Source organism: Leptinotarsa decemlineata, unplaced genomic scaffold (genome assembly GCF_025532065.1).
Source record: "Leptinotarsa decemlineata unplaced genomic scaffold, Ldec_3_MD MMD2_P_RNA_scaffold_2, whole genome shotgun sequence".
Taxonomy (NCBI): Eukaryota; Metazoa; Arthropoda; class Insecta; order Coleoptera; family Chrysomelidae; genus Leptinotarsa; species Leptinotarsa decemlineata.
In genome coordinates, this window is record NW_027412529.1 from 28,159,779 (window position 1) to 28,181,686 (window position 21,908).

Genomic DNA, 21,908 nt, shown 5'->3' on the forward strand with positions numbered 1-21,908 from the left:
GAGTCCATTCAGGAACTTTCATAGTGTGTCTAGACAATATTATTTTATTGAAGGGATGCGAGAGGTTGAATGGTTTATTTGAAAAAAAATTCGGGTAGGAAACCCTGACCGTAAAATCCATTAGCACGTTCAGAGGTGCATTGGCATATTTGAGGTAGAAACCGTCGGAATGTCCATTAGGACATTCAGAAAGTTGTATAGGGTGATAAAGACGGAATTCTAACAATTTTGTGATTATATGACCCTGCCCTCTGGACAATTGTGAAATCTCAAATTAGTTTCTACCAACAATAAACTCTTACTACCCTTTTCTTCCATTCTCAATTTTGTATTGTTGGGACAAATCATAAGACTCGAGTTCAACCCCCCACCAGAAAGGGCTGACCTTTCCAAACACCAGAACAGAACCAGAAGGGACAACACATCATTCTGTTTTAGTATCTCTTACCCATCGAACTAACTTGCAGTAACACAGTCAAGTCAAGTGATATAGTTGACTCAAGCAACCCAATAATCATCAACGATTCTTAGCAGTTGAAGTTATCTCAATGTGAGTACAGTGTACTATATTATTCATTTCGAATTGAAAGGGTTATAATTTTAGGAGTGTTTATTTTTTTGAATTTCTAATTTGTATTCAATTCAGTGTTCATATAAAATTATCTATTCCAAAAGTTTTTTTTTTGTGTAAATCAACTGATTTTCATGAAAGTAGATGTTTTCGAAAGGGAGTTTTTATTTATACTTAATATAACCTTGAATATTCTGAACAAAATTTGAATGTGTCTGAAAGGAAGTTGAGATGTGACGATGTTATATGGAATTCTTTTCTGAAATTGATTCCTTCTTTTCAGTTTCTGAATTTTTTTTTTGTATAATTCAGTGTTCATATAAAATTATCAGTTCAGAGTTTTTTTCATATAATTCATTGTTTTCTATGAAAGTAGTTGTTTTTATGTAAACGTAATACAACCTTGAAACGTGTGAAACAAGTTTGAAGGTTTCTAAAAGGACATTGAGATTTTGATGATGTTATATGGAATTCTTTTTTGAAATTAATTCCTTTCTTTCAGTTCAATAAAGCAGCCAGGTGAAGCAACTCCATCAACGCCTTCAAATCTTAGCAGCTGAAAATTCATCTCGATGTAAGTACAACCTACTATATTATTCATATCAAACTGAAAAGGTTATATTTTAAGATGAGATCAATTTTGGTAAAGAACGGTTTTTGTTTTTCTATAAAGTATTTTTTTTTGTGTGATTCAGTGTTCATATGAAAGTAATTGATTTGAATGTAATTTTTGTTTCATGTAATTCAATGTTTTTTTGAAAGTAGTCGTTTTGGAAAGGGTACATTGTGATTGAAAGTTACTTCTTCGTATAGAGTTACCTCTTTTGAAATTGCTTTTTCTGAAAGATTTCCACTGTTTTGTATCAAGGTGATGAAAAGAAAAGATGAAAACTTTTTTGTTAGCTAATTAAATTTAATCATATTATATTGTCTATTATTTTTTATGATTTCAGAACCATGTCTTTGTTGAAAGAAGCTTTATTAAAACCATCAAGCTCTGTGAACCGATCAGAAATGTGTGAAGTGGAGCGCAGGGATGTAAATGTCCACCAGAACGTGATCATTCAGGAAGGCGGGGAGATACCACAACCGGTGATGACTTCCATTCAGCAGATGCACAATGCTAAATCATTTTTAAATGGATTCAATCCAAACCATGTGGAGATGAATGACAATCCTTCAAACATTGATAATGTGATGGCGACTCACACCCAGAATCTTGATGAGTCATTTCCGAACTTATCACAAACTGTTGTGAGTATCATATTAGAGATGGAGGAAACATATTCGAAGGATATGGGATCTCCACATAGTTCAATCATTCAGAACAGTTCGGATGATGACCTTGAGAGACGTAAAAGAAAAAAAATGGAGAGTGATGAAAAAATAATGAAGAAGGCGAAGGAGTCTAAAAAGTCTAGCTCGAAGTCGCCATCTAGAAGGAGACACAAGACGAAACACGAAAAAGGATAAAGACAAGTCGATAAAAGTGAGAGAGATGAAAGTCATAGCAGGACCTTCTACATCACTCCAACAGGTAATTATCATCACTCAAACGCGACAAGATGTTAGTTCATCATATCCTTTCATTTCACAGGTTCCTGAATACGACAATGTTAGCCCGGGAAGCACGCCTCCCCCAACGATTGACCTCGAAAAATCAGATGATTGGTTTTCATTTATGAGATCCAGGAGAGACAAATTTCTAGAGATGTATCACGTTTACAATGGCTTCGGAACGGAATATAGAGCGAAGAGGGAAGAAATGTTGAATTGGAAGAGCAAGTTTCTCCCCTCAAAGTGGAATGTGAACAAATGAGAGCAGCTCAACGAGAGAGATCTGCTCACATGAAAAAACTTTCTCCCAAAATTCGACAATTGGAAATCTTCAGCAAGGAGACACATGAAAATTCCATCTTACATCTCTTGTAAAATTTTTTATCTCTCCCTATACATTTGCAATTCATGTATCATAATATTTTCTTTATTATTTTCATATCTGTATTATTTCATTTTCATTCAGAGCAATCGTGTCGAGAAATCTCCCCCAATAAATCTTTTGTAAATATTTTTTTTGTATGTTGCTAATAAAGTTATATGTGAATGTCACTTTCTAGTCATATTTAAAAGTGTAAAATTGATTATTCATATTTGAAAAAATGAATAATGAACGTATCAATTAATCATTTAGTTAAAAAAAAACAAAATAAAGTTATGTAATGCAATTTCTATTTATATGTAAAAAAGTATATTTTATATTTTGAAAAATAAATAAGGAAAGTAACGATTAGTCATTTTTATTTCTAAATAACAAATAATATTTATGTATGTTACTTTCTACTCATAACTAAAAGTGCAAATCTGATTATTTAAAAAATATATAAAAGTAACAATTAGAAAGTTATTTTCAATCTCTGAAAAAATTGAAATGATTGTAGTATTGATTATTAAATGTCGTCAATGCCACAGATCAAAAAAAAAATTCTGCATCCTATATTGAGATGGATGACTCAGATGAAGTCAAATCAATGGTTATTTTTCGGAAAACAGAATGAGATTATCATTCATTATATTCAAAAGTTATCTGTCGAAAACAAAGTCAATCGTTAGGGTTGAAACTCCATGTCAGAGGGTATATGACATTTCATAACACAAGGTCGTATGAGATATAAATATCTCAGCGACTTGTGATGTCATTCAATGTTGAACTCGAATGATTGGAGTTTCAAAACTTCATGTCTGAGATTATATGACATGATCATAATACAAGATCATAAGACACGCAAAGTTGTGTTCATACATCAAGGTCATATGACACAAATATCCCAAGGATTTGTGATGTTATCCATTGTCAATGTCGAAAGATTGGAGGTTTTCAGCTCCACATTGCAAGTAACTGACCACTTGTTTCCTCATCATGAATCAAGTAAAACCAAGGCCAAAACTCCATGTCGGAGGATATATGACATTTCATAACACAAGGTCATATGAGATATAATAATCTCAGCGACTTGTGATGTCATTCAATATTAAACTCGAATGATTGGAGGACCAAAACGTCATGTCTGAGATTATATGATGTGATCATAATACAAGGTCATGAGACACGCAAAGTTGTGTTCATATATCGAGGCCATGTGACACAAAATATCCCAACGATTTGTGATACCATTCATTGTCAATGTCGAAAGATTGGAGGTTTTCAGCTTCACACTGCAAGTAACAGACCACTTGTTTCCTCATCATGAATCAAGTAACACCGGTTGTACAAGAAGCCGATTCAACGAGTGAACCATATTTCGTTTCTTCTGAGGATTCAGCTTATGGAGACATTCAAGTTGAAATTATCAATTCAACGGGTGTGGACAATTGATTTGGATAAGGACCGTGGTTTCGAATTCGACGCTGACGAATACGGTCTATTTGACGACCCAAATGATTCCGACTTTAGTGTAATGGATGAATGTTTTCCAATCTTTCGGGATTAACCCAGCCCTGACCTTATGGAACTGTATTTGGATGAAGAAATTGAACAAAATCAATTCGCCGACCCCCCAGAAATCATTATGATAGCTGATTCTCCAGATCCTGAAATAGTCATTATCGATGATGATCAGAATGGTTAGGTTACGCTAGTGTACTCGGAGTGTACATAATTTGGCTGCGTGGTTTGGGGCAGTGTTCAACCTAAGACATTATTTTATTGAAAACTGATTACTCATATCTATCACTTATAGATGATAGAAAAAAAATTAGGTAAGTTCAAAACAAAATTCAATGTGAAACATGAATGATGATTATAAAGATAAAGCCATTTGTTTGTTTCATCTCGTTTTGTGTTAATGTTGTCTCGAAAATTTGTTGTTGCAATGGTTTTCATTTTTAAAATATGTATCTACTTTCTCTGATAGGTTTCAAAATATTAATATCAGCAACACGAAAAAACGACTTTTTGAGCTCTGAAGAAGAATTCAATAAAATTCGAATCGTCGACTAGAATACAATTATTTTTTTAAGAAAAAAAAGTCATCCTGTTACCCAACCAACCCCTTTTTTCAGACACATTATTGGATCACTAAACCAGTTAAATGGTAATAAAAATGTTTGAGAATTGGATTATCATAGCGATTTATGTTATCTCTTTCCCCACGAATCATTGAAAGATATAATCGAAATCAACTAACTAATAAAAACTTGGATGTTTTAACAATATACTTTAGTTTATCATGTATATTGTGTCAATCATATTTTTTGAGAAGGACTTTTCTTCTCCATCAAAAGGTTCATCATTGAAATAACAGCAACAATAGTGAAATCAATGATATTTATCATAACATTCTATTGTGGAGGGACATTGTTACAAATAATGCACGCATCTAAACGGCGAAAATTTGTCAGAGGTCTGTCACAAGATTCACACCATTATTTGCATCATCGATATAGTGTAATGTGAATCCATATGTTCATATTCGCCTCCATTATTTCTATTTCGATGGGAATAAAATCTAAAACAACACCAACATAATGTGTGGATGCTATCATTAATGGTTCGTATACGTACATGAGAGTCCGTCACACAGTACAGATCTAAATCATTTTCCACTGTCTCACTAATGTTCATCCACCGGCTCCCTATTATAATGTTGCCATTATCTGTCGCTGGATCATCATCAATGCCTTTATTTTGAAGTTCCGAATTCATTACACCATCAATATCCTGCAGATTATCAGCAACAGGTATGGCTCCACCGTCTTCTTGTACAACGATATCATTTACTACATCGAATATATCGTTTTCTCCCCCGATGGTATCATCTCCTTCGATAATATTGTTGTGAAGTTCGTCTTCTTCATCCGAAAACCAATTATTTTCGTCTTCGAGTGTCAACCTTGTCAAAACTTCATTAATTTTTGCAGAATTAATTTTTCTTTATTTCTGAGTGAAAAGCTTGAAGTTACTAATAGTACTAGTGAAGTGAAGTTTCAGAATCAGCATTCGATTTTTATGATTTGATCGATTGTGGAGGTGGTAGCCCCACCACTCTTCTCCCTCTATTATCTCTATGAGTTTATGATAGGGAAAATAGGTTCATGAAAGTGCAGTAGAATTTGTCAGTTGAATATTGCAGCATCTAATAGTGAATACTAATATGCCTTTTCCGAAAGAATGGAATTCAAAACCGAAAGTGTGTGGCGATCCAATCAAAATTGATAAAACTATATTTTGCAATAATTGTCAAGGTTATTGGCCTGAGACGTATATTAATGCATGTACTGGTTTGTGTCGTAGAGAATCCAGTTCCAGTTCCGAGTCCAATCACAATTCCGAAGACGACAAATGATTCATCTCCTGAAGTATGCGTCCATCATCAGTGCTATAAATGTTTTACCAAAATCGTGTATAACAATATGAGAATTTGTAGAAATATGTGTGTGAATTGTGCAGAAAATCGCGAGTTACTAATTCAATGTTGTATGCGTTGTGATAACTACAAAGTAGATTGTTGGAACAATTTATGTAGTATGTGTAGAAATGGATGGATATTATGAGGAAATGTTGGTGATTTCCATCCCGATGAGAACTTTCACTTCCGGGATTGTTGGTGTTTGGAGAGTGAAGATCAGATGAGGAGACTAGAAATCTATGGCAACGTTATTCGATCATACATTCAATTGGTTATGGTGCCACCTATCACAACGAACGCTAATAATTAAACAATTGCATTAATATATATACAAATGTGATGAATAAAATCAGTTTGAATATTGTTCGTTATTTTCACTATTAAGAATCCAAATTCATTATAAATTCAAAAAAAAAATTCAATTTCATTTATATATCTTTATTTTTCATCAAGAACAATAATACTGCAATTACATTAATGAACTTTCATCAATCCAAGAGTTATGATCTCCAGAAAACTTCAACCATTTCACAAATAGGCGACGTCCTTTCTTTTTCAAAACTCGTTCAACCAAATATGTATTGGGATCTTTCGCTTTATTCAACTCCATTTTATAAAAGCAACCTTTGATTGGATGTTCATTCACATCTTCTAGCTCATAAGTTATAGGCTATGTACTATTAATTTTCACAACTTTAAAAAGTTCAGTGGTAAAGTTTGCAGTATAACCTTTGGCGAATACGTTTTTAAATTTACTAATTCGCACCATATCTCCAATTTTGAATTGACTTTTTTCACGTTTACCACTTGGCTTCTCAGATTTTGTATAAACGAACAATTTTGTAGATGGTTTTACCTCTGCAGGCTTCATGCCAATGGTGCGATGAACTTTGTTGTTATATTGATTGGTAATTTTAGGAAGAACTTTCAACCACTTGTAATGACCCTGAAGTGAAAATTGTTTATAAAGCCAACTTTTCAAAGTTCTGATAACTCGTTAGGCAATTGAAGCTTTTTTTGTGCTGAATGTTGAGTAATGATTGATATGGTGTTTCCTCATTAACGATGAAAATTTTGAATTATAGAACTCACTACCGTGATCAGATTGTGAGTTTCTCGGCACATGCTTTGCATCTTCCAACACACTTGCCATAGCTGCAGTAACTGAATCAGCAGATTTATTTTTCAACGGTTTTGGCCATACATATTTTGAATAACAATTGATTACTATGAGTATGTATCTATTACCGTTATTTTCTTCAACATATGATTGCATTTCCATCAAATCCATCTGCCACAAGTCCGAAAATCCCTTTATTATTGTCTTTCGACGGGGAAAATTTCGACGCGCCGGCTTATGTATTTCTTTCACAATCTCCCATTTTGCATCACTCATATTACTCAAGATTATTATGTCAAGGATTCACTTATCTACTGTTCAAGTGCAGGTTTAACGACTGACTGATCAAATTCATCAATTCGCTCAGTAAAAGTATCAATCAATTCAGTTATAACGCTAATTCATATTTCCACATTCCTCAAATCATTTAGTGATGAGTCAGTTTCACAAACTGATTATGCTCTTCATCTCGATAAATCTTTAATCCAACAATAATGACTGTTATCAGAATCATCCATTATATTCAGCAGATTCACATGACTATCAAGTCTACGTTTCGAATAATGTAACGGGTCTACAACATCATATGAAACTTTACCGTTTTTGAAACATCTTTCTGAACCATAAACATTTATAGAGCAATCATTCATAATCACAAATTTAGGAATATCTTTCAACTTTACTGGAAAATCCATACCTGCTACATTCAACACGGTAGAGAAGTGGGAATTAGATGAAATTTCACACACTCTCACACTGGCAGGATACAGAGCTGAAGTTACAGTCCATGCAAAACAGTATTGATCTTGATTAATAACATTCACAACACTTTTTTTCAACTCAATGAATTTGGGTAACTTGATATAAGAAGAGCCTCCAAGGGGACTATACTCGTTGACATTTACTTCCATAAACAAAATTTCCTCGATAGTCCAACCTGAAAATTTATTTTCTCTTCACATCTAATAACCAATTCTGTGAATACATCACTTACGTGAATCTCGATGTTGAAATTCCATTGCTTGAGCAGTTAAAACATCAATAAAAATGTTATGAATCACATTCAAATCATTCGATTGATCAACAACTTGATTGGGACTATTGAATGATTTTACTTCTAAAAATTCCTTAGTTTGAAGATAGTAACGTCCAAACACCTCCATATTGACTTTCACACTTTTATGGATAACTAACACTTCTTCGAGTAGTTTAAAAACTTTTTGCTTCAATTCATTGAAAAATGTTGGGTAATCAATGTGATAGTTTTGACTATCCACTCTATAGCTCACAATTCTACACTTGAATGCTGTGCGTATGATTTTAACACCGTCCCCATATTGAATATATGCATTTGTTTCATGTTGCAAAGTTCTCCGATGAATATTCATCTGATCACTTGCAATATTCAAATTGCAACACAAACAGGTTTGCATTTCTGGAGATAATGGAGCGTTTAACCTAGGCCTCTTCGACATTGATGGTCCTTCATTATTTGCAAGAATACATGATTCTCGCTGATGACGACGCAAATTATCACTCCGAGTGAAACTATTTCCACATTCACTACACGTATACATCTTTTATATAATACCACACGATCGTGATGAGAATACGGACAAAAAAAAAACATTCACAACACACATGTTATATGTGCATAACCCCCCCCACTCCAATCCAAGGTAAATCTATGTCATTTTAATAAATATCACTCAAACTCAAGGTAATACATCAGTAATATCGTTCAAAATTTTTCCCAAGGTCATATGACGTGTTCGAAGCTCGAAATCGCTTAGGAAATTTCCAAGGTCATGTGACCATGCAAGGTCAAATCATAGATGTACAGTAAAAAGGGGTTCACGGTCATGACATCACATACATCTCAATGCCAGTCATGGGCGGAGAGTAAAAAAGGGGTATTACCTCATTATGTTACACACAACTCAAGGTCAACTCATAGGTGGAGAATAAAAAAACGAATCAAGGTCACAGTCAGTGTTGTGGATCTGGGGAGGCTTACCCTTGGGGGGAGGTCCAGACCCGTCTTTCCCCCTCTACTGATGTGCAAAGAACTCCGGTATCCTTTGCTGCTATAGAAACGACACCAACTATTGCACCATCTTCTAAGCCAGGTTAAAGAAAGCGAAAACAACATACTACCATATTAACTGCGACTCCTATGGAAATTTTTTCAGAGGATGAAGAAACGAAAAATATTGTGCAACTCAATAAGATTGGGAAAGATGATAAATCAAGACCAAAACAAGTTGGCAAAGAAGAGAACAAACATTTGAAAGAAGAATCTTGCAAGAGAAACATTTTACAAGAAAGTTCTTCAGAAAGTAAAGATGAACAGCACTTTTGCGACGTTGACAATGATGACGAAATGAATGTGGATGATGAAATTTATAACAAACGTATTATTTGCGAAGAATTTGGAAGAAATAACTAGTTGTGGTATCGCTGTACCATCTGCGGAATATGGGCTCATGTTATATGTTCAGGTTGGGATTCGTTAGGTGAATACATCTGACCACGTGTCCAAAAATGAAATATACGATTGATCCCATTACCCCGTACCCTGAGCGGTATTACCCAAAGTCAGGGGCAATGCCGCAAAAACATATATTTTTTTGAATGTTTTTTCACTACTAGTAGGTCAAAGTTATACGCTTTTGTTCTTGAATTGTTGATTACTCGATAACTGAAGACATTGTTACTTTTCTTAATTTTGAAATATAATAAATAATTTGAAAAATATACCATGATTTTCTTAAGTGACCGCCATTTCCCCTCCCTACCCTAGATATATGGCATCGCAGACTTTTGTTCAGAACTAATTAAGATGAACAATCTTACGGTACATAATCTGCATGTAACGGTATAGGCAGATAGCTCTCAGCTGTATTTATGAAATCATTTTACGACGTACATATTTTTGAAGAACCTAAGTCATTGTGTCCAATAATATGAAATGGTCAATTGTGACTATTGATTCAAGACAAAAAACTATACCTATGAAAAAATATTTAATTTATATACATTTTTTCGCCCATTTTCCTGAAATGCAAGAATTGAATATTTTCTAGAAAATATCACCATTTGACTTGTGAAGATTGGAAACCGGACCTCAAATAAAATTCATTCATAATTCAAATAGTTCCGTTTCGACTCACCAGGTCTCATTAATGTTGCTAAGCTGAACCGTTAATGCGTTGCTGAACTCAACAGTCTTGAACTCTCTCATACTGAGTAAACCTTGATCAGACTAATTTTTGATGGACGGCTGAGTCCAGCAGTGCATTTGTAGTTCAGCCCAGTATCACTGATGTGACCTGGTTGGTCGAAAGAGCGCTGCTCAGTATTGAATCGTGAATGCGTTTTATTCTGCAAGTGAAAATCTCACGAAAGGGTGTTACTTGGATCAGATATAGATTTTTATCAAATAGTGATCAATTACATCACACATCACATCAAAGTTAAGATTTTTTGATTTCACAAGACCCAATCTGAACAAAGAAAACAATTTCAACATCTACCATTTCATAAAATGAATGCACTATTTAGATATAACCTTATGTAGTCCGTTTCGATATTACATCTATGAAGGGAATGATATATTTCTGAAACTGCACATTTCTCAGAAACATTTCATAAATATATCTTGAATAGACACGAGCTCAAATTTTCAAGCACACATGGCGGATTAAAAAAATTGAATATTTTCTGTGATATGTGATATGATATGAACGTGATATTCACACCAATTCGAAAGTACCTAATTAACTGGTATCAAGGAGATGGAAAAATATTCCTTCAAAACCTGAATACTCCCGACATAAAATAAATATTCGATATGACAGTGAACATATTTTCTTCATTACCGCAGTATGTATACACCAACAAAGCATTCCGTAGGCGATTCGAAATATCACAATTTCTGTGTTGCAATTTGTTAAAAAACAGCGACATTGTAACACAAGTGAAAAGAAAAATAGCTTTCATAAGTTCTAGAATAATAACGTCATTCACAAAGCGAAATTCTCAGTCAAATGTAGCTAAATCCCATTTCACGGAGTGCACTCTTGTAAATAACGAGAAATTCCAAGACAGGAAACGAAACCTCAATTAGACATACAATTTTTTCTGGGTAACTTATAATAATTGCAAGTTATGAAAGTATAATAAAAAAAATTATCATGAACTGTCGCTTTCATTGTTTGATTTTCATGTGGGTTTTCAATAAATAAATGGGTGGTAGGTATAGTTATTCAAGTTCAACAACTTCATTCAAAAATAAAAAATTGCTACTTGATATCATACTTCTCCATATCACTCATTCACTGAAGAAGCTTGTCATATTTAACGCGAATGTGTGTCGCGCGATTACAGAAGTGAAAGAGATTGTGAACAATTACTTTACTGAAATTACATAATAGTAGGCACTGAATTCTCAGAAATATTATTGCATTGAAACAAAAACATTGTTAATAACGATGAGATTGGAACCTTTGGTGTGGAAGTTGAATAACTTTTTCGAGATCAATTGCCCTAACACCAAACAGATATTTTTGCACTCGACGCCCGTTTCGCCAACAAAGTTAGCATCCTCAGGAGAAGAAAATTGATACCTAGTCTAGTCAGGTTAGTCCTTATATACTAAAATTTGTTACCGGAGGTTGTATACACGTTTAGCCCGCTTTTTAATCTTCTGTTAGGAAGAGAATAATCACTAAGAACTTGCAGGTAGTTAATTACCGATAAATTCCATATTGGACTTCAGGTATACAACCTCAGGTAATAAATTTTAGTATATAAGGACCAACCAAGGCTAGACTATGTATCAATTTTCTTCTCCTGAGGATGCTAACTTTGTTGGCGAAACGCGCGTCGAGTGCAAAAATATCAGTTTGGTGTTAGGGCAATTGATTTCGAAAAAACTTATTCAAAAACATTGTTGCCAGATCGTGATTCTATATATTTTATCATCATCTATTCAAATCATAATACAAGCAGCTAAATGTCCGTAAAATAAAGGACAACGTTTTATTCTTTAAAGAAACTTTCTGCTAGTGAAATGTATTCAACAGCATCAATGTTTATTAAATGTATATAAAAAATGTGAATTATATTCTGCGACTGGAATTTTTAAATGGCAACGTTACGTAGAGAGAGATATGAATATTGTCCCTTCAGCTGACCGCGGTTAGGTTAACATTCGTTAGCATAAAATTTGTTGAATAATACGTGAAGTAAATACCTACAATTTTTCCTGGGATCTGGGATTATAAATTAGTTATTGAGATTCAGGTCTGTTTCAACACTGATGACAGTTTTGTGATTTTTGTTAGAAAAATATTGAAATACGAAATACCCTCTTCAATAATATAATAATATAATGAATTTTTCGTAATATTCATCCTAGATAAACATAAAACACACACTTTCTATAGATCAAATCCATTTCCGATAAGTTTCAATGTAGTCGACATCACAATATTAGGTATTTTATTTCTAGAAAAAGGGTCATCAGTGAACAAAAAAATGATATATGATGGAATCGGCCGATACCTGATGAAAATCCATAACTAACGTATTCTGAATACACCTTATTGTGTGATTTTCAATAGACAGTTTTACAAAAACGCAACAGGTGTTTCTCCATAGAATGGCTTCCTCGGGCGTAAAATGCCTACTAGCTACCGCGATAAAAATTGTCACAGTCGAGTCATGAAAAAAATCCATGAGACATACAATAAAACAAAAAAAAACAAAAAGTGGGATTGCGACACTATAGAATGAACAGTGCAATCGAACCATTCATTATTACCTTGAATAATAGTGACTGCAATAGTTGCTCATCATCCGACGAGTTTCCTTCAGGCAATAATGAATAATAGGTTACTTTAAGTAATTTGTAACTTTGCGCAGTGGTAGTGATTTTGCTGACGCTCAACTGTATCACTAGAAAACTTTGTCATTGTTCAAGTGGTAGATATAACATGTACAAATTAATGGATGAGTATTAATAGGTACTGATTCAAAATTGCAATTCATCAGTTATCCAGGGATAGTTGAATTTTTACAAATATTCATGAATTTCTTTCAAACTTTCTTCCTCAATAGAAAAGTAGTAAGTTATTTGCATATTAACATTAATCGTTTAGTAATACTGGAAAACACTAGACAAATCTGATGACATTTATAAAATCGGAAAATATTATCATATATTTTTTGGGAAAGAAAGTTTTTGGCTGTCTACTACTCTATCTCGATACAAAAAACGAAGATGAGGGAATCTTCCAAGGAAAGGAAGGGAGTAATCAATTTTAAAATGAGTAACTCTATACATGGATGTGTAGATCATGCAAAGAAGTAACTTTCAAACACAAACTGAAAGAAAGTCCTCCTGAAGCAGCTACTTTCATATAAACATTGAATTACACGAAAGAAATGATTCTTTCGGATCAAATATTTCTATATGAACACGCAGTTCATTCATGACTTACGATTTTTAATGTCACGGAATGAGCTTGATCTGCTTATGTCATCGATGACATCGTAATGTCATTCATTCACCTATTTGATTTAATCCCAGCCAAGAGGAATCTTATTTGAATTGAATGGGTTATATTTTTTTAGGAGTGATTATGTCTTGTTTCAGGAGGACTTTCTTTCAGTTTGTGTCTAAAAGTTACTTCTTTGCATGATCTACACATCCATGTATAGAGTTACTCATTATGAAATTGATTACTTCCTTCCTTTCCTTGGAAGATTCCCTCATCCTTGTTTTTTGTATCAAGATGGAGTAGTAGAAAGCCAAAAACTTTCTTTCCCGAAAATTAATCACTCCTAAAAAAATATAACCCCTTCAATTCAAATAAGATTCCTTTTGGCTGGGATTGAATCAAATAGGTGAATGAATGACATTACGATGTCATCGATGACATAAACAGATCAAGCTTATTCCGTGACATTAAAAATCGTAATTCATGAATGAACTGTGTGTATTTTCTATAATGTTATCCAATTCGTTACTGAAGAGCCTTGTGGCAAGTGTCTTAAGGCGAAACATCGGTGTATACCAGGGAGGGTGACAATGTTCCATGTAAGTGCAATTTATTACCATTCATTTAAAGTAGAACTCTTGTGAATGATATCTGATTTTTATTCCACAACGAATGTTTGAAATACAAACTGAGTAGAGAAAAGTATCTTCTGTATAATTCAGTGTTCATATAGAAATATTTGATCCGAAAGAATCATTTCTTTCGTGTAATCCAATGTTTATATGAAAGTAGCTGTTTCAGGAGGAGTTTCTTTCAGTTTGTGTCTGAAAGTTACTTCTTTACATGATCTACACATCCATGTATAGAGTTACTCTTTTCAAAATTGATTACTTCCTTCCTTTCCTTGGAAGATTCCCTCATCCTTGTTTTTTGTATCAAGATGGAGTAGTAGAAAGCCAAAAACTTTCTTTCCCAAAAATTAATCACTCCTAGAAAAATATAACCCCTTCAATTCAAATAAGATTCCTCTTGGCTGGGATTAAATCAAATAGGTGAATGAATGACATTACGATGTCATCGATGACATAAGCAGATCAAGCTCATTCCGTGACATTAAAAATCGTAAGTCATGAATGAACTGCGTGTATTTTCTATAATCTTATCCAATTTGGTACTGAAGAGCCTTGTGGCAAGTGTCTTAAGGCGAAACATCGATGTATACCAGTGAGGGTGACAGTGTTCCAGTGCAATTCATTACCATTCATTTAAAGTAGAACTCATGTGAATGATATCTGATTTTTATTCCACAACGAATGTTTGAAATACAAACTGAGTAGAGAAAAGTATCTTCTGTATAATTCAGTGTTCATATAAAAGTATTTGTTTCGAAAGAATTTTTTTCTTTCGTGTAATTCAATGTTTATATGAAAGTAGCTGTTTCAGGAGTACTTTCTTTCAGTTTGTGTCTGAAAGTTACTTCTTTGCATGATCTACCTACACATCCATGTATAGAGTTACTCATTTTGAAATTGATAACTTCCTTAGTAGAGGGGATACAGGGCTTCTATGACGTATTCCCTAGGGGACGTACTTACGGTAGTGAGTGGGAAAGAGACGTGTGCGACGTGATCGACGCATAGAAGGATGGAATGAGCATCGAGTAAATTCATTTAATAGATAAGAGCGCGGTGGAATTACAAAAATAACATGTGTGTCATACAGGGTGTCTTATCGTTTAAGAAAAAACATGTACGGGATGTTTCAAATACGTCAGCGCGTAAAATAGTAGTATAATAATAATAATGAATGTAAATCGTTTTGAAGCGTTAAAGAAAAAACATGGCGGCCATACAGGGTGTCTCATCGTTTAGAAAAAAAACAAGTACAGGGTGTACGTCGGCGCGAAAAATAATGGTATAATAATAATAATGAATGAAAAATCAGATTGAAGAAAAAAACATGACGTCAATATGTACAGGGTGTCTCAAAATACGTCATTTGAAAAATGTTTAACGGGGCTCTATGGTTTTGACGTGTGATTCTTCAATATGTACAGGGTGCGATACCAATAGAAACGTTCAAATACGTCAGCGTGGAAAATAATGCTATAATATTAATGATGAACGAAAAATCGGATTAGAGAAAAAACATGACGTCAATGTGTACAGGGTGTCTCAAAATACGTCATTTAAAAGATATGACAGTTTAACGAGGCTTTATCGTTTTGTCGTGTGATTCCTCAATGTGTACAGGGTGTCTCATCGTTTGAGAAAATAAAAAATTTACGAGTTGACTCAAATACGTCAGCGTGGAAAATAATGATATAATAATAATAATGAATGGAAAATCGGTTTGAAGAGAATAACATGACGTCAATGTGTACAGGGTGTCTCAAAATATGTCATTTAAAAGACATGATAGTTTAACGAGGCTTTATCGTTTTGCCATGTGATTCCTCAGTGTGTACAGGGTGTCTCATCGTTTGAGAAAAAAACATGTACGGGGTGACTCAAATACGTCAACGTGGAAAATAATGATATAATGATAGTAATGAATGAAAAATTAGATTGAAGAAAATAACATGACGTCAATGTGTCTCAAAATGCGTCATTAAAAACATGGCAGTTTAACGAGGCTCTATCGTTTTGGCGTGTGATTCTTCAATGTGTACAGGGTGTCTCATCGTTTGAGAAAGAAAACATGTACGAGGTGTCTCAAATACGTTGACGTGAAAAATAATGGTATAATAATAATAATGAATGAAAAATCGGATTGAACAAAAAAACATGACGTCAATGTGTACAGGGTGTCTCATCGTTTAGAAAAAAAAAAACATGCACGGGGTGTTTCAAATACGTCAGCGTGTAAAATAATGATATAATAATAATAATGAATGAAAAATTGGATTGAAGAAAATAACATGACGTCAATGTGTACAAGGTGTCTCAAAATGCGTCATTAAAAACATGGCAGTTTAACGAGGCTCTATCGTTTTGGCGTGTGATTCTTCAATGTGTACATTGATATAGTAATAATAATTAACGAAAAATCGGAATAAAGAAAAAAACATGACGTCAATGTGTACAGGGTGTCTCATCGTTTAGGAAAAAAAACATGCACAGGGTGTTTCAAATACGTCAGCGTGGAAAATAATGATAAAATAATAATAATGAATGAAAAATTGGATTGAAGAAAATAACATGACGTCAATGTGTACAAGGTGTCTCAAAATGCGTCATTAAAAACATAACAGTTTAACGAAGCTCTATCGTTTTGGCGTGTGATTCTTCAATGTGTACAGGGTGTCTCATCGTTTGAGGAAAAAATATGAACGAGGTGTCTCAAATACGTCAGCGTGGAAAATAACGGCATAATATTATTAATGAACGAAAAATCGGATTGAAGAAAAAAATGGCTGCCATACAGGGTGTTTCATCGTTTGGGAAAAAAAACATGTACAGGGTGTCCCAAAATACGTTGACGTAAAAAATAATGGTATAATTATAATAATGAATGAAAAATCGGATTGAAGAAAAAAACATGACTGCCATACAGGTTGTCTCATCGTTTAGAAAAAAACATGTACTGGGTGACTCAAATATGTCAGCGTGGAAAATAATGATATAATAATAATAATTAACGAAAAATCGGAATAAAGAAAAGAACATGACGTCAATGTGTACAGGGTGTCTCAAAATACGTCATTTAAAAGACATGACAGTTCAACGAGGCTCTATCGTTTTGTCGTGTAATTCCTCAATGTGTACAAGATGTCTCATCGTTTGAGAAAAAAAAACATGTACGGGGTGACTCAAATACGTCAGCGTGGAAATTAATGATATAGTAATAATAATTAACGAAAAATCGGATTAAAGAAAAAAACATGACGTCAATGTGTACAGGGTGTCTCAAAATACGTCATTTGGAAGACATGACAGTTTAACGAGGCTTTATCGTTTTGTCATGTGATTCCTCAATGTGTACAGGGTGTCTCATCGTTTGAGAAAAAAAACATGTACGAGGTGGCTAAAATACATCAGCGTGGAAACTAATGATATAATAATAATAATTAACAAAAAATCGGAATAAAGAAAATAATATGACGTCAATGTGTACAGGGTGTCTCAAAATGCGTAATTGAAAACATGACAGTTTAACGAGGCTCTATCGTTTTGGCGTGTGATTCTTCAATGTGTACAGGGTGTCTCATCGTTTGAGAAAAAAAACATGTACGAGGTGTCTCAAATACGTCAGCGTGGAAAATAACGGTATATTATTATTAATGAACGAAAAATCGGATTGAAGAAAAAACATGGCTGCCATTCAGGGTGTTTCATCGTTTGGGGAAAAAACATGTACGAGGTGACTCAAATACGTCAACGTGGAAAATAATGATATAATTATAATAATGAATGAAAAATCGGATTGAAGAAAAAAACATGACTGCCATACAGGTTGTCGTTGTGTTAACGAGGCTCTATCGTTTTGGCGTGTGATTCTTCAATGTGTACAGGGTGTCTCATCGTTTGAGAAAGAAAACATGTACGAGGTGTCTCAAATACGTTGACGTGAAAAATAATGGTATAATAATAATAATGAATGAAAAATCGGATTGAAGAAAAAAACATGACGTCAATGTGTACAGGGTGTCTCATCGTTTAGAAAAAAAAAACATGCACGGGGTGTTTCAAATACGTCAGCGTGTAAAATAATGATATAATAATAATAATGAATGAAAAATTGAATTGAAGAAAATAACATGACGTCAAGGTGTACAAGGTGTCTCAAAATGCATCATTAAAAACATGTCAGTTTAACGAGGCTCTATCGTTTTGGCGTGCGATTCTTCAGTATTTACATTGATATAGTAATAATAATTAACGAAAAATCATGACGTCAATGTGTACAGGATGTCCCAAAATGCGTCATTGAAAAATATGACAGTTTAACGGGGCTCTATCGCTTTCACGTGTGATTCTTAAAAGTGTACAAGATGCCCCAAAATGTGTCATTTAAGGAACAGGATAGTTCAACGGGGCCCTTTTGTTTTACCGTGTGATTCTTCAGTGTGTACAGGGTGTCTCATTCAAGAAAAAGCATGACAATTCAACAAGGCTCTATCATTTCAGCATGCGATTCTTCAATGTGTACAGAATGTCCCCAAAATACGTCATTTGAAGAACAGGACAGTTTAACGGGGCTCTATCGTTTTGACGTGCGATTCTTCAATATGTATAGGATGTCTCATTCAAGAAAAAACATGACAGTTCAAGGGGGTCTATCGTTTCAGCATGCGATTCTTTAATGTGTACAGGATGCCCCAAAATGTGTCATTAAAGGAACAGGATGGTTCAACGGGGCTCTTTTGTTTTACCGTGTGATCCTTCAGTGTGTACAGGGTGTCTCAAATACGGCATTCAAGAAAACATGACAGTTCAACAGGATACCTCAAAATACGTCATTTAATAAAAAACTTCGTTTCTGGCTCAAAATCCAATGCTTCTTTTTATGGAGCTCAAGTTTAGTCATTTTCAGACCTCGTAGCGAAACCTTGTGGAATACCCAACTCGAAGTAGATGTGACGTGTGTGAGAGTTATACGATGCAATATATATGTATATATGAGGAAGAAGTGTATATGAAGTCAAAAGGGCACTAAACCACATTTTCGTTAATAATAGTAGCACCGTCATGTACAGCGCGTCAAATGGAAGGAGAAGAAATGCAGAATACATCGACAGAGAAAAAATAAAGATTCAGGAGGAATTAATCAGATAAAGGTAAACATAACAGAAAAATGTATATAGGATGTCGTTTGAGAAAGGAATGTGGTAACGAGGATCTAAGAGGATCTAATGCGATAAAACTTTCAGTTTTGTCTCGCATTGAAAATTTCGCAAAATTTCGATGCGATAAATGAGACAGTTTCGTCATTTGAATCGCATCGAAAAAAATGCATTTTTAAAACCCTCATTTCTTCTAGAAACCCATATGATTTGCATTGTATCGCGTCACGGAAAATGATGCAATAATGACATGAGAATCGCTTCAAAAATATGTCAAAAATTTAGCGCGATGAAACGTTCATTTATGCCGCGATAATCGCATGAAATATTTCGCGAAATTTCAATGCGTTGAAACAATCAATTCAGGCACTCCAATCGCTTCGAAAAAACGTTATTTCTCCCACACATTTTCCAAGCAAAAATTGTAAACGTATATACACACAGTAACTTAATGCTTCAAAATAAGTATCAAACAAATAACGCATGATAGAAAGATGCAAAATCGTTTATGATATGAACTAGAACCGAATACGTTCATTTATGCCGCGATTATCGCATGGAAAATTTCACATTCCAATGCGTTCAGGCACTCCAATCGCTTTGAAAAAACGCTATATTTGCTATATATTTTCCGAACAAAAAAATATATAAACGCGTATACAGAAAGACTTAGTGCTTCAAAAAACATCTCGAACAAATAACGCATGACAGAAAGATCAAATATCGTTTATGATATGAACTAGAACCGATTTTTCGTTTCCAATCAATTTTCGTCTGAAAATACAGACTATCAACCAATGAAATTCATCTCAAAATTACTATGCAAATTCAGTATTCAAAATATCGAAATCATTTCCTTCAAAACATTATTCAGGATGTTTCGCCAATCAAAATTTTATGCACTCCAATCGCTTCGAAAAAACAATATTTCTGCCACACATTTTCCAAACAAAAAAATTGTAAACGCATATACACAGTAACTTAATGCTTTGAAATAAGTATCAAACAAATAACGCATGATAGAAAGATACAAAATCATTTATGATATGAACTAGAACCGATTTTTCCGATAGAATAAGTATAGAATGTAATTGAGAACAATGGAATAACGAAGGCTAGGTGCGTCAATCATATAAAAATCAATTGCCAATTTCGTCATCGCTAATTGAATTGGTTTTTGTTGATACCAAGGAAACATAATGGAAGATTTTTCATCGCTATGTCTCAATCTAAGCAAAATTTCGAAATTGGAATTTGAAATTGGAAACTTTCGAAGCAGTTGCATAATTTACATATTCAAGACAGAGTGCTCGATCGAAAAGTGTCTCAAACGAGATATCCGCTGCGAAGAATTCAACCTCACAGCGTAGATTATGTCGCTGCCAATGCTGATAATAAATTTTATGCTTTTAACTGAAATAATAAATAACGTTTTGTATGTGAACGTACCAAAGGGCGCAAAATTCATGGCAATATGTGTGAAGCCCAATTATTTCGATCATAGATGCAATACAATACAATGAAAATTAATAAGTTCTACATTCGTCAATGACAAACAGTGGGCAGTTTTTACAATAAAAATTTCAAAGAATACTGCCTTCAAATATAAACTGAGGCTGATATTCCAAGATCTTCGAGAAGTGGAAACAAAAAGTGTTAAATATGTTCCAGAACTCGCAATGATAACGAAAAAGAAGTCACAAATGGAATTTGGCCTTTATAGAATTTTCATTATAGTATCTAGAATATTAGCATGCATTTGAGTAGCACTTTATAATTATGAAATTTAATTAAAAATAGTTGAATATTCACGATGTGTCAACGAGGCTTTAGCGTTCCAACGTGCGATTCCCTTCGTTTACAGTGTGACTTATATGAAGCGTACAATCATTTTGTCATTAATGGTGTATCGATAATCGAGGTGGCTTTGATCATCAGTTCAACTTGATAAAATACAAGGACAGCCTGTCGTTTGTCATTTATGATGTTTCGACGCGTGTTTGAAAGTCACATGAATAAATTTCACAAAAATTTAATGCGTTGAACCGGATATTTTCATTATTACATTTTAGACGCGTGACAGAAACACAGTAAACCGTTTAAGATAGTCGGTTGTGATCGGGATTTGTGATTTTATTTCCATTTAAAATATAGTAACCCAGAATCGAAATTTTTTCAAACAATAAGACATTGGTGAAATCAACGGTAATGTTTTTGTGTTCTTTGAAATATTTTTTTTATTGAATCGAAATTTATCAACTGTGGGACATCGTGATTTACGCATATTCTTTTTTTTATCTTGCAAAGAATTCAAAAATCTCGTTCTCCAGTATATCCATTATGTTTGGATATTTGATGAGCTCAAAATAGCGCCTTTAGTCAGTTAGCAATCTCAGGAGATGCCTAATATCAAAAAATCTCGAATGTGTGTAAACATATAACAGAGAAAATATACAGGATGAACAACCGTTTCAACGTGCTATTTCAATCAGGAATGTATACCAGGTGCGTGCTATCCCAA

General features: G+C 33.9%; 1 protein-coding gene and 1 long non-coding RNA gene across 2 annotated transcripts in view; one reads left to right on the forward strand and one right to left on the reverse strand.

Moving 5' to 3' along the window:
* Positions 1–21,908, reverse strand: part of Oct-TyrR (Octopamine-Tyramine receptor) — a 1,115,181-nt gene that overhangs the window by 699,745 nt on the left and 393,528 nt on the right. The gene's annotated exons all lie outside the window — the stretch shown is intronic.
* LOC141487439 (uncharacterized) lies at positions 243–2,739 on the forward strand. Its single transcript, XR_012468387.1, has 4 exons — positions 243–550; positions 1,074–1,145; positions 1,525–2,108; positions 2,169–2,739. It is a non-coding gene; the product is annotated as an uncharacterized lncRNA (long non-coding RNA).